The sequence below is a fragment of the Selaginella moellendorffii genome, unplaced genomic scaffold (assembly GCF_000143415.4).
Source record: "Selaginella moellendorffii unplaced genomic scaffold, v1.0 SELMOscaffold_103, whole genome shotgun sequence".
In the NCBI taxonomy this organism is placed as follows: domain Eukaryota; kingdom Viridiplantae; phylum Streptophyta; class Lycopodiopsida; order Selaginellales; family Selaginellaceae; genus Selaginella; species Selaginella moellendorffii.
Window position 1 is genome coordinate 351,296 of NW_003314364.1, and position 12,054 is coordinate 363,349.

Here is a 12,054-nt window from a genome sequence, read left to right on the forward strand (position 1 = left end):
CGGTCTCTAGACGACGACGACCTTCTGACAGTGGCTAATGCTCTTCTACGTGGTGAGGTAGTCTTCAACAAAACCAAAATGACTCCCGGCCATATTGTGACATACGAGGACTTGTGCACGACTCTGAGAGCTTGTGCGCTATTGAAGGATTGGATCTTCGAGCAAGTGGCCGTGGCGAGGGTGAGCATCGACAGCACGCAAGAGATGATGGAAGAGCTGGAGTTGTCAAATGAAGACATCGACGAGTACGTGAAGGGGGCCCCCAAGTTCATCGATCTGCTGCGGGATGCCACGAAAAGTAAAGCTGAGAAGTTGGATCAGTATCCAAATTTCATTAAGAGGGATGTCGACCGCCGGCTTCAGAAACAGCTCGACCCCGCAGCAGAGGCCTATCGAGAACCTTACCGGGTATACGTGAATTCGGATGAGGATCAAAGGTGGAGGAGCATCGTTTCCCGCGGAGATGAGCAGGTCAAGAACATCTTTTGTGTGATGGACTTCACAAACGAGGAGATCACTCATGCAGACGAAGTCAGCTCCATCATTGACTTAATGGTGGGACTTGCGGAGGTGGAATCTTCAGTCCACTATATGATCTACGACTCCGAATCCTATCACAAGTTCTGGAAGGCCTTGAACGAGGTGAAGGCTCGGTTGAAAGGCAAGGAGATGCGGGAGATCCATGGGATAATGGCTAAGAAGAAGATACCGACGAATGTCCGCATCTTCACAGTCGCCCTTGTTATTGGTCCTGCAGCAGAGTGGGACTGGAGTGACTTCCCAGCTTCGTTCAACAAAGCCGATCGAATTGATCTGAGGGAGGTCAATTTACCCATGCCTGAGGAACTGAAGACGGCTATGGAGCTTTCGAATCCAAAGAAAGCTCCAGGTGCAGCATGGGAAATGCTCAGTTGGGTCTTCAACGCAATAGCGGGTGACTCCAAGGGCAAATGCGTTGTCGAGTACAACTGCGGCGGACTATTCTTTCGAGCCGCACTACTCAAGGGTGTCCCGTGTGTTGCGGTGACAAACTCCATTGAAGAGGTGACTTCAATGGAGCATATAATTACAGTTGCCAAAGAAAAACAGTATCTTCTCTACGAACCTGGTGAGTACGCACTTTAAGTTTAAATGTTATCTCACAAGCTCTGTATGCAGGAGCGTGGCCACCCCCAGATGCTGAAACGGCGTTAACAGCTACTGATGTTAGGCCGAGGTCACAACCTGCACAAGGTAAGGTCACGTGAGGCCTCACGCCATTTTGATTATAGATCGTTGTGAATATTCAGACACGAGGACTGAAAAGCGCACTGGTGGCGCGTCGAAGAAGGACAAACAGACAAGCAATAGGAAAAAAGGAGGTACAAATTATATTTGCAATGGCGTGTGGTCTCATGCCATTCCTTGCAGGAGACACTTCTTCAAAGGCAAAACAGGCAAGCACCAGCCAAGCTCAAACTGACAGTGGTCATAAAAAGAGAAAGCACGTTGGACAGTCGTCGGGATCAGAGGCGTTTGATTCGAAAAGGAAGAAGGGCAACGAAAAGATGATAGGTAATGCCTCGCGGTTATGGCGTGTGTGCTCATGCCATTCATTGCAGATCAAGGGCTGAGTGAAAGGAGCCAGTCACCACCTTCTGACTTAGATTCCTATGGCGGACTCCCCTTCCCCAATCTCAATGGAGAGGTACAATGGATGAGGGATGCTTTTCAAGTCAGGGCCACGTTTTTCTCATCTCGTCGTCTTCGAAGGGTGCAAGAACGTGCAGAAACCATGTTAAGACAGTCGGGTGAGGATACGGTCCTAGGTCACGCACTAAAACAGGCTATGGATGTCTTGTATTTTGAGATGGAGACTCGGCCATATGATTTTTCCAAGATGGTCCTGGAAAAACAAGCAATCCAGCCTGAGCAGCCTATGGAAGAAATGCAAGAGGGGGATGAGGAGCCAGAGAAAGATAATGAGCAGGAAGAGCAGAAGGACGAAGAGGAGGACAAAGAAGAGGAGGACGAAGAAGAGGAGGACGAAGAAGAGGAGGACGAAGAGGACTTGGATGGTCCTCACAATGGTGACGATCACAATAACGACGATGACGATGATGACGATGAGGGCCAGCCTGAGGTGGCCAAAGAGCAGCGGAGGAAGGTCATACAAGACAAACCATCAGGTAAATAATAGTACATCCATTCCTAACCTTTTACCATTTCTAACATTGTCCATGTAGGTCGCAGAAGAAATGGTAAGTAGAGATTATTCAGTTGAATTAAGATACAAACTCTAGCCTTTAGTGTCGAGGAAGGATAGTGCCAAGCAAGGGTCGAAACGTATGTCTAATCCTTCAGAATCAGCAGTGCGCCCAAGTGATATCGGTCCTAGTTCCTCAATAGCAGTTGATGGTAAATACAGTATAGTCGATTCAATGTGCTAATGAGTTTGTTTTTAGTAGCACGGGAGGATACCATCTCAATCGAAGGGAGATATTTGGACATGCATATGGATCCGCCAGTGGACTCTACTTGCCTGCAAGAGTCATCAGAGCTGGTGGAGGCTACTATCCATATCAACGCCAAGCAAGCTGACCACGCTCCACTTGATGCTGCCCATACCACTGAGTCAATCTTGTCCACGTATCCAACTGACGGTGACCAGGCGCCATTGGACCCGCATGAGGCCGCCCCAGCCGCCGAGCCGGTCGTATCCTCATTTCCAACGTGTGCCCAATCGTCTGACTACGCGCCATTGGAACCTCCCTACACCGCCCCTGCTGCCTGTTCGGTCATGTCCACTTTGCCAACGGAGGCACCAGCTGAAATGGCGTGTGATCACACGCCATCGGAACCACCCCATGCCACTGTTGAGCCAGTTGTACCAGAGTCTACAGCTGAAATGGCATGTGCCCACACGCCATCGGATGCGATTGACCCCACATTGTAGAGGAGAGTATTTCCGCCCTTCACGTTTCCTCGACCAAAACCCTCTGAACGACCATCGGGAGCACCATTCGCTAATATTGTAGATGGTAAAATTGACTTGTACCATTTTTTATGCTGACGCATTTCATTTCAGAGTCACGGCGAAAGTACTGTATCGTTTTTGATCTGAACGGTGTCCTTTTCTCCCATGAGCGTGGCTCGTCCTCGAATGTCACTGCACCCTCCAAAGCCTGCGGTCGCAAGTTGGTCAAAAGAGACAGATTCACATTAATCACACGGGAGAAACTGCGGGATCTAATAATGACCATGCGACACTTAAAACAGAGGGCCGGGTTCAATTTGCAATTGGGAGTTTGGACATCCATGATGCGCCACAATGCATTAACGTTGCTACAGATGATGCACGATCAGACGCGAGTAATATCACCATTTGACTTTCTCCTAACGCAGGAGGATTGCTTGACTATGGTCCATGTGAGGGGTAGCAAGCCCATCTTCGTCAAGGCAGAGGCTGTAGTGATGAACCGGACTGCTAGGTCAAGTGAAATCCTCATCATCAATGACTCGCCGATTAAAACTGCAGCGAACACGCACACATATGCAGTGCACCCCATCTCTTGCAGTATGGAAACTAGGGAGAAGAAACCGTATGTTCTGGGGGACCTTGCAAAACGGCTTGAAGCGATGGTGATAGAGAACCGGCCAGTCCAGGAGGTGGCTGCAGAAATCAACCAAATGGCGGATGGAACGGTATATCAGAAGCCATTTGATCGGACAGACACCAGTCATCATTTATGGCATGTATATTGTCTAGCCAAGCACTATCCGCATCTCCATAATCTGCTCAACTGGATGGGTTCTTCGACCACTGAACATGAGCGTGGACGTATTAGAGAAGAGATGGCATTACTATTGGGTTTAAATCCTGATAGTGTGGAGAGTGATGAAATTCCAAGATTATTGTATAGGCGTTGGAGGCAAAAAATAACAGTCTGAGATGGCATGTATTTATTTAAAAATGTAACTTATTATGGCATGGGGTTCCATGCCATTGTATTAATATTAAAAGACAATTCTTTGAGAGGATTTGCATTATACTAGAAGTGTTACAGCATGTTATTGGAAGTCTACGAAGTTGTTTTATTAATAAGGGGAAAGTAAAGATTGAATGGGGACTTGGGCTCCACCTAGACTCGGAGCAACTGAGCCAATATTAAAAGGATGGAAAGAAATTGGACGACGATGACAAGGAGAAGAGAGAGGTGAAGCAGTGAAAAGTGATTGAGTAGACATTTCCTTGTTTAAAATAAAATGGCATGTGCCTCAATGTAGTTGAATTTTGTTATATTTATATACTATATAAAGGTTTGGAAACCTTATTTTACAAGTGGGATAATGACAATTCCCACTTTAACGAAATAGAGCTTCAGAGTCTACAGCTGAAATGGCATGTGCCCACACGCCATCGGATGCGATTGACCCCACATTGTAGAGGAGAGTATTTCCGCCCTTCACGTTTCCTCGACCAAAACCCTCTGAACGACCATCGGGAGCACCATTCGCTAATATTGTAGATGGTAAAATTGATTTGTACCATTTTTTATGCTGACGCATTTCATTTCAGAGTCACGGCGAAAGTACTGTATCGTTTTTGATCTGAACGGTGTCCTTTTCTCCCATGAGCGTGGCTCGTCCTCGAATGTCACTGCACCCTCCAAAGCCTGCGGTCGCAAGTTGGTCAAAAGAGACAGATTCACATTAATCACACGGGAGAAACTGCGGGATCTAATAATGACCATGCGACACTTAAAACAGAGGGCCGGGTTCAATTTGCAATTGGGAGTTTGGACATCCATGATGCGCCACAATGCATTAACGTTGCTACAGATGATGCACGATCAGACGCGAGTAATATTACCATTTGACTTTCTCCTAACGCAGGAGGATTGCTTGACTATGGTCCATGTGAGGGGTAGCAAGCCCATCTTCGTCAAGGCAGAGGCTGTAGTGATGAACCGGACTGCTAGGTTAAGTGAAATCCTCATCATCGATGACTCGCCGATTAAAACTGCAGCGAACACGCACACATATGCAGTGCACCCCATCTCTTGGAGTATGGAAACTAGGGAGAAGAAACCGTATGTTCTGGGGGACCTTGCAAAACGGCTTGAAGCGATGGTGATAGAGAACCGGCCAGTCCAGGAGGTGGCTGCAGAAATCAACCAAATGGCAGATGGAACGGTATATCAGAAGCCATTTGATCGGACAGACACCAGTCATCATTTATGGCATGTATATTGTCTAGCCAAGCACTATCCGCATCTCCATAATCTGCTCAACCGGATGGGTTCTTCGACTACTGAACATGAGCGTGGACGTATTAGAGAAGAGATGGCATTACTATTGGGTTTAAATCCTGATAGTGTGGAGAGTGATGAAATTCCAAGATTATTGTATAGGCGTTGGAGGCAAAAAATAACAGTCTGAGATGGCATGTATTTATTTAAAAATGTAACTTATTATGGCATGGGGTTCCATGCCATTGTATTAATATTAAAAGACAATTCTTTGAAAGGATTTGCATTATACTAGAAGTGTTACAGCATGTTATTGGAAGTCTACGAAGTTGTTTTATTAATAAGGGGAAAGTAAAGATTGAATGGGGACTTGGGCTCCACCTAGACTCGGAGCAACTGAGCTAATATTAAAAGGATGGAAAGAAATTGGACGACGATGACACGAGATGGACCCGAGATGGAGTCCGAAGTCGAGACCGGGACCAAGACCGAGACCGGGACCGAGACCGAGACCGAGACCGAGACCGAGACCGAGACCGACATCGGGGCCGAGGCCGAGACCGAGGCCGAGCCCGAGTCCAAATCCGAGTCCGAGTCCGAGTCCAAGTCCGAGTTCGAGTCTGAGAGGGTGAAAGCCCAAAGCGTTCGTCTCCCAGACCCTGGGGGGTTTGGTGAGCTCCAAAAGTATAGTAGGGGGAGGACTGTAGTGGAGCCAGTTTGGCCAGGAAAGGCCAGTTTGGCCCAGGAAGGCCGGACCCAGTGTTGGGTGATGAGCTGCCCACTGGGAAGTCCAAGACTAGAGTGAACACGAACCGACAAGCGGGGTAGCTTGGTGAAGTGTTCAAGAGCCGGCTCTAGTTCCCCTGGGAGATCGACTGGCCGATGCTCCCAGTCCAAGTGTGGGTGGCACTACCTACTTGGATACCTGTCGTGGCTCAACGGAACCTCGCTCTAAGCCCATGGCTAGAGCACCTAAAGGTGAAAGGCGAGGAGAGTACCCATGAGGCTTGTGTAAGGCCACGGTGTTCCGAAATGTTGTCCCAAAGTCCCAAACGGTGAAAGGGAAGAGGAGTAGGCCTCTAATGCAGTGACCAAGGATACGGTCACATGGTGAGGAAGTCCCAAAGGATAGTGGGACTTAGCGGTCAGGCCTACGGGCCTTGATCCAGTGGCAGTGTTGGCGAACATGGCCATAGACTAAAAGGGACTTGGTGGGGACTAGAAAAGAGTTGTCGGGGAAGGCTATCCCCCATATCTGCGGGCATCCTAAGGATGCTAAGGAGTAGATCTGGGATGATCGCTCATGGACAGACGGCCCAGTCTTTGAGAGACGGGATTATGATGCAGGTGGCGTTAGACCACCGGTGTGACCAAAGTGAATGGGCATGGCCTAGCGTAACGGGCTGGTATGTCGGTGGTACCTTGGGGTGTCGGTCATGGGATCGGACACATGGAGCACTTGGACCAAGTGCAAATGTTGAGTGGCATGGATGCCATTCTCAAGGCTGGCAAGCCCCAAGTCCTAACTGGGACTTATGGAAGTTGTGAATGAGACTCCTTCAAGTGGTCGGAGGTGCAGTTAAGTGACTAAAGTAAAATGGAAAAATTAGTCGCTTACACGCGTTTGGACTAAAAAGCTCCGACTTGAAAAGGTCGAGAGTGGGAGTGGAACTCCTAATGAAGTGCTTGAGGAACGAGCACGAAGCGAGCAATAAGCGAGGCTCCAAAAAAGGACCCAAAAAGCACCAACACATGACACGTGGAAGTGTCCGAGATGGACCCGAGTTGGGTCTGAAGTGGAGGAGTCCGAGATGGAGTCCGAGACGGATCCGAGATGGATTCCGAGATGGACCCGAGATAGAGTCCGAGATGGACCCGAGATGGAGTCCGAGATGGACCCGAGATGGAGTCCGAGATGGACCCGAAATGGAGTCCGAGATGGACCCGAGATGGAGTCCGAGATGGAGTCCAAGATGGAGTCCAAAGTCGAGACCGAGACCGGGACCGAGACCGAGACCGAGACCGAGACCGAGATCGGGACCGAGAACAAGACCGAGGCCAAGGCCGAGACCGAGCCCGAGCCCGAGCCCGAGTCCGAGTCCGAGTCCGAGTCCGAGTCCGAGTCCGAGTCTGAGTTCGAGTCTGAGAGGGTGAAAGCCCAAAGCGTTTGTCTCCCAGACCCTGGGGGGTTTGGTGATCTCCAAAAGTATAGTAGGGGGAGGACTGCAGTGGAGCCAATTTGGCCAGGAAAGGCCAGTTTGGCCCAGGAAGGCCGGACCCAGTGTTGGGTGATGAGCTGCCCACTGGGAAGTCCAAGACTAGAGTGAACACGGACCGACAAGCGGGGTAGCTTGGTGAAGTGTTCAAGAGCCGGCTCTAGTTCCCCCGGGAGATCGACTGGCCGATGCTCCCAGTCCGGAGATGGACCCGAGATGGAGTCCGAGATGGACCCGAGATGGAGTCCGAGATGGACCCAAAATGGAGTCCGAGATGGACCCGAGATGGAGTCCGAGATGGAGTCCGAGATGGAGTCCGAAGTCGAGACCGAGACCGGGACCGAGACCGAGACCGAGACCGAGACCGAGATCGGGACCGAGAACGAGACCGAGGCTGAGGCCGAGGCCGAGACTGAGACCGAGCCCGAGTCCGAGTCCGAGTCCAAGTCCGAGTCCGAGTCCGAGTTCGAGTCTGAGAGGGTGAAAGCCCAAAGCGTTCGTCTCCCAGACCCTGGGGGGTTTGGTGAGCTCCAAAAGTATAGTAGGGGGAGGACTGTGGTGGAGCCAGTTTGGCCAGGAAAGGCCAGTTTGGCCCAGGAAGGCCGGACCCAGTGTTGGGTGATGAGCTGCCCACTGGGAAGTCCAAGACTAGAGTGAACACGAACCGACAAGCGGGGTAGCTTGGTGAAGTGTTCAAGAGCCGGCTCTAGTTCCCCCGGGAGATCGACTGGCCGATGCTCCCAGTCCAAGTGTGGGTGGCACTACCTACTTGGATACCTGTCGTGGCTCAACGGAACCTCGCTCTAAGCCCATGGCTAGAGCACCTAAAGGCGAAAGGCGGGGAGAGTACCCAGGTGGCTCACGTAAGGCCACGGTGTTTCGAAATGTTGTCCCAAAGGCCCAGACTATGGAAAGGAAGAGGAGCAGTCCTCTGGGGTAGTGATCAAGGACACAGTCGTGTGGTGAGGAAGTCCCAGAGGACCGGGGGACTTAGTGGTTGAGCCTGTGGGCCTCGATCCAATGGCAGTGTCGGCAAACACGGCCAGGGGCAGAAAGGGACTTAGTGGGGATGGATAGAGGGATATTGGGGAAGGCTATTCCCCTTGTCGGTGGGCATCCTAAGGATGCTAAAGAGTGGATCTGAGATGACCACTCACGGATGGGTTACCTAGTCTTGGAGAGCCAAGACTGTGATGCAGGTGGTATTGGACTACCAGTGTGGCAAAGGTGATTAGGCATGGCCTTAGCGTAACAGGCTGCTATGTCAGTGGTACCTTTGAGTGTCGGTCGTGGGATCGGACACGTGGAGCACTTGGACCAAGTGCAAATGTTGAGTGGCATGGATGCCATTCTCGGGGCTAGCAAGTCCCAAGTCCTGAATTGGACTTATGGAGGTTGTGATTGAGACTCCTCCAAGTGGTCGGAGGTGTGGTTAAGTGACTAAAGTAGAATGGAAAATTTAGTCGCTTACAATTTGGTATCGGAGCTGTTCCTTAGTCCGACTTTTATTGGTGCTCAAGTATATCACCACTAGTGTTGGCATCGGAAGGTCCGAGGAGTGGGCCTATCCTTGAGGAGTAGCAAGTCGGGAAGGCATGGCTCTCCATTACAGTTCATGTGTGAACTTGTAAGCGAGGTGGTGGATAGAAAAGGGCCAAAAAGGTTGTTGTGGTAAACAACTAAAGTTGGGATCACGGGAAAGATAGAGACTCCAAAACAATAAAGGAGTCACAAGATTATCCTCATATAGTTGAGGTTGGTGCTCATGAATGTGAGACTAGAGGTAATGACCGTGGGAGGTCAAATACGGAAGAGGACTCAAGTCCTTGAAATGGTAGCCGGGGCTACCTTTAATAAATGCTGGAACAACCCAAGGAGTTGGGGGGTGTACTTAGAGATGAGTGGTATTCTCATCACATGGACAAGTAGTCCTAAGGGGCAAAGGTGGCCCCCAGAGAACAAAATCAAGTGTCAGAGTAACACTTGTGAAAATAGTCCTTTTGAGTGGGACAGGAATGCAAGAAGTGTATTCTAGTGAGCTAGTGCCTCACAAGTAGGACCTTACGGGTCTGTGGATTAACCAAGTCCAAAACTGCTGGATGACTCAAGTAGAGTCAAGGGATGGTCCTAAAAGGACTGATGGAAGCATTTGGACTGAGGTGTGTTGTACCCCACGAAGGATGGGGGGGGGGATCATAGGATCCAAGGATGAGAACAGAGGGTATCTCATCGATGGCAAAATGTGCCATGCTAAAGTTATGGGAAAGATGTTCCCAGAAGAAAGCAACTTTGGCCCAGAGTTGGGTGCAAACACTATGGTGCAGTGCTAACGGATAGTTAGCATGAGGAACAACTATATTGGTCTTGGCAAAGACCTAAACACTGATAAATAGTGTTATAAGGATAGGCTCGTGGAGCCGATGGTGTGGAGACACCAAAGGTGCCAAGGCGTGCTGCCTTGAGGTCAAGTTGGTGGGTTCATGAGAACCCCGTCCAAAGGAATCCCAATGGAAATGGGAATGGCATGGCCTAAGCTGAAAGGCATGCGGTTAGAGTGTGGTGACCCGGATAATGATGGAGGTGTGAAAGCACCAAGCAATAAGTTGTAGGACTTGACAATTATGGGGCAACTAAGCAAGAGGTGCAAGATAATTAGTTAAATGGGTAGAAGGTAGCTACCCAAGACTTCTTAATGGCATAAGGAAGTTAGATATACTCTTACGGGGGATAAATTGCTTATGTTGCAATATAGTAAGTCAATGTCATAAACGGGAATGCTCATTGTCAGGAGGCCATCATTGGGACACCCAAACACTCTAGAACACCAAGAGGTGGTGTTTTATGTCGCAAGGGCAATAGATAAGGCCCAAAGGACTAAGTCCCTAGCGAATGATGGATAGTAGGTGTTATCCAAATGTCCAAGGTTGTAGAGACAGGAGAAGACTGTCTACCCAAATTGGACAAAGCCAAAAATGGAATTTTGGCAAGGCTAGTGATGGGTATGTACAAGCCCATAAGCAGCAACGTTAATCTCGATATGTGGGATTATAAGGTGAGCATGCCCAAGATTGAGGAACCACTCCCTATGCTATTGGGTAGGTTCATCCCTAAAAATACTTGCTAAGGCATGATAGAAAGTGCAAAGCTATCCTCCTGGTTTGGAGGAGAATGACCGAAGGAAAGGTGTGAAGCCAAAAGCAAGAAGTAAGGGGATAGAACCGAACCACAAGAATTGAACGGCATAACCAAGGTTGGTTATGCCAGCTGGGAGTGGAGAATCAAGTGGGGGCTCGAGGGTGTTGCCGCTAGCAACCGTGATGCCATGGAGAGTCTAAAATATGGAATTATCCATGTTAGACTATATGGCAACTATAAAGCTTGCAAAAAGGGAGGCCTTAGCAAGCTGAGGTACAAAGTTCCTTCAAAGTTCCCAAAGATGATTCTAGGTAGCTTAGTACCTAGAAAGGCCAAGTGTAAATGGTTCATAGAACGCGCGAAATCAGAGTGGCGCAGCAGAAGCGTGGTCTTGAAGCTTGCCATGAGGCAAGGCTGTCAAGGTTAGGGAAGTAGTTCCCGAGTGTTCAAAGAGAGGGCTTTAAACGAAAGTTGATGGTTAAGGACTTCCACGCTTATGCATGAACCATGTTACGGTGGCCGGACGACTTGCTAAGTGAGATTGGCAAGTTGGGGGGAACAAATACCCTAGTTGAAGGTGCTAACTTCAAAAAGGGTGGCCCATGGGGCCAAGCATGGAGGAGCCCATGCATGATCACAGATATGTCAAGTGAGAGGACTTGGCAGTGTGGGGGAACTAGGTTCCTAAGTTATGATCTGTAGCGGGCTTTAAAAATAAGTTGGTGCACCGGCGTGGGGAGTCATGCCAGGCATCTTGTGTGATGCCGTCCGTAGATGCATATACGGAGGTTGGGTTCGAGTCCCGACCCTCTAGTGCTTGGGTTCGAGTCCCAAATCACTAGGGCGTGGTGATGGTTTGGAATATGAGGACATTCATATTTAGGTGGTCATGGACTCTCAGTGGGGAGACTGGTTTGGGCACACCGCCAAGCAAGGGATGCCTCGGAGTCGTGATGCACGGTTAGATTGCTTAGTGTGAAAGCTCAGCATATCTAACTTGAACACTTTGGTGCAAAGGGGCACCAAGGACGAGGTGAATGAGATGGGGACACCCAGTCTCAGTTGCTATAGACCCTTGGCTGGAAGGGCTGGCTTGGGCGCACCGCCAAGTGTGGGGGATGCCCCCGGGGTCATAGTCAACAACTTAAAGGTCGAGGAGACCTAGTACCTATTGGCAAAACCTATTAAGGTGCCAAAGTTAGATCACTAGGTGATCTTATGGCTAAAAACAAGGACAAGGTCCTTGTGATGTTAAGGAACAAGGTTCCTAGTTCAAAACGTTGATTTGAACTATTGATAATGGTGTGGTTTGGTCAAGGTGACCAAGTGGGAAGGACACCTAAGGGAAATAAGATATGTCAATGCAATAGCATAGTGAGGTCAAGGAGAGTAGTCTCTATAAGAGACCCATGGGAGGGTCATACAATTGGGCCGTGGATAGAGCCCATAGCAGAAGATCCTAAAGAGACGTA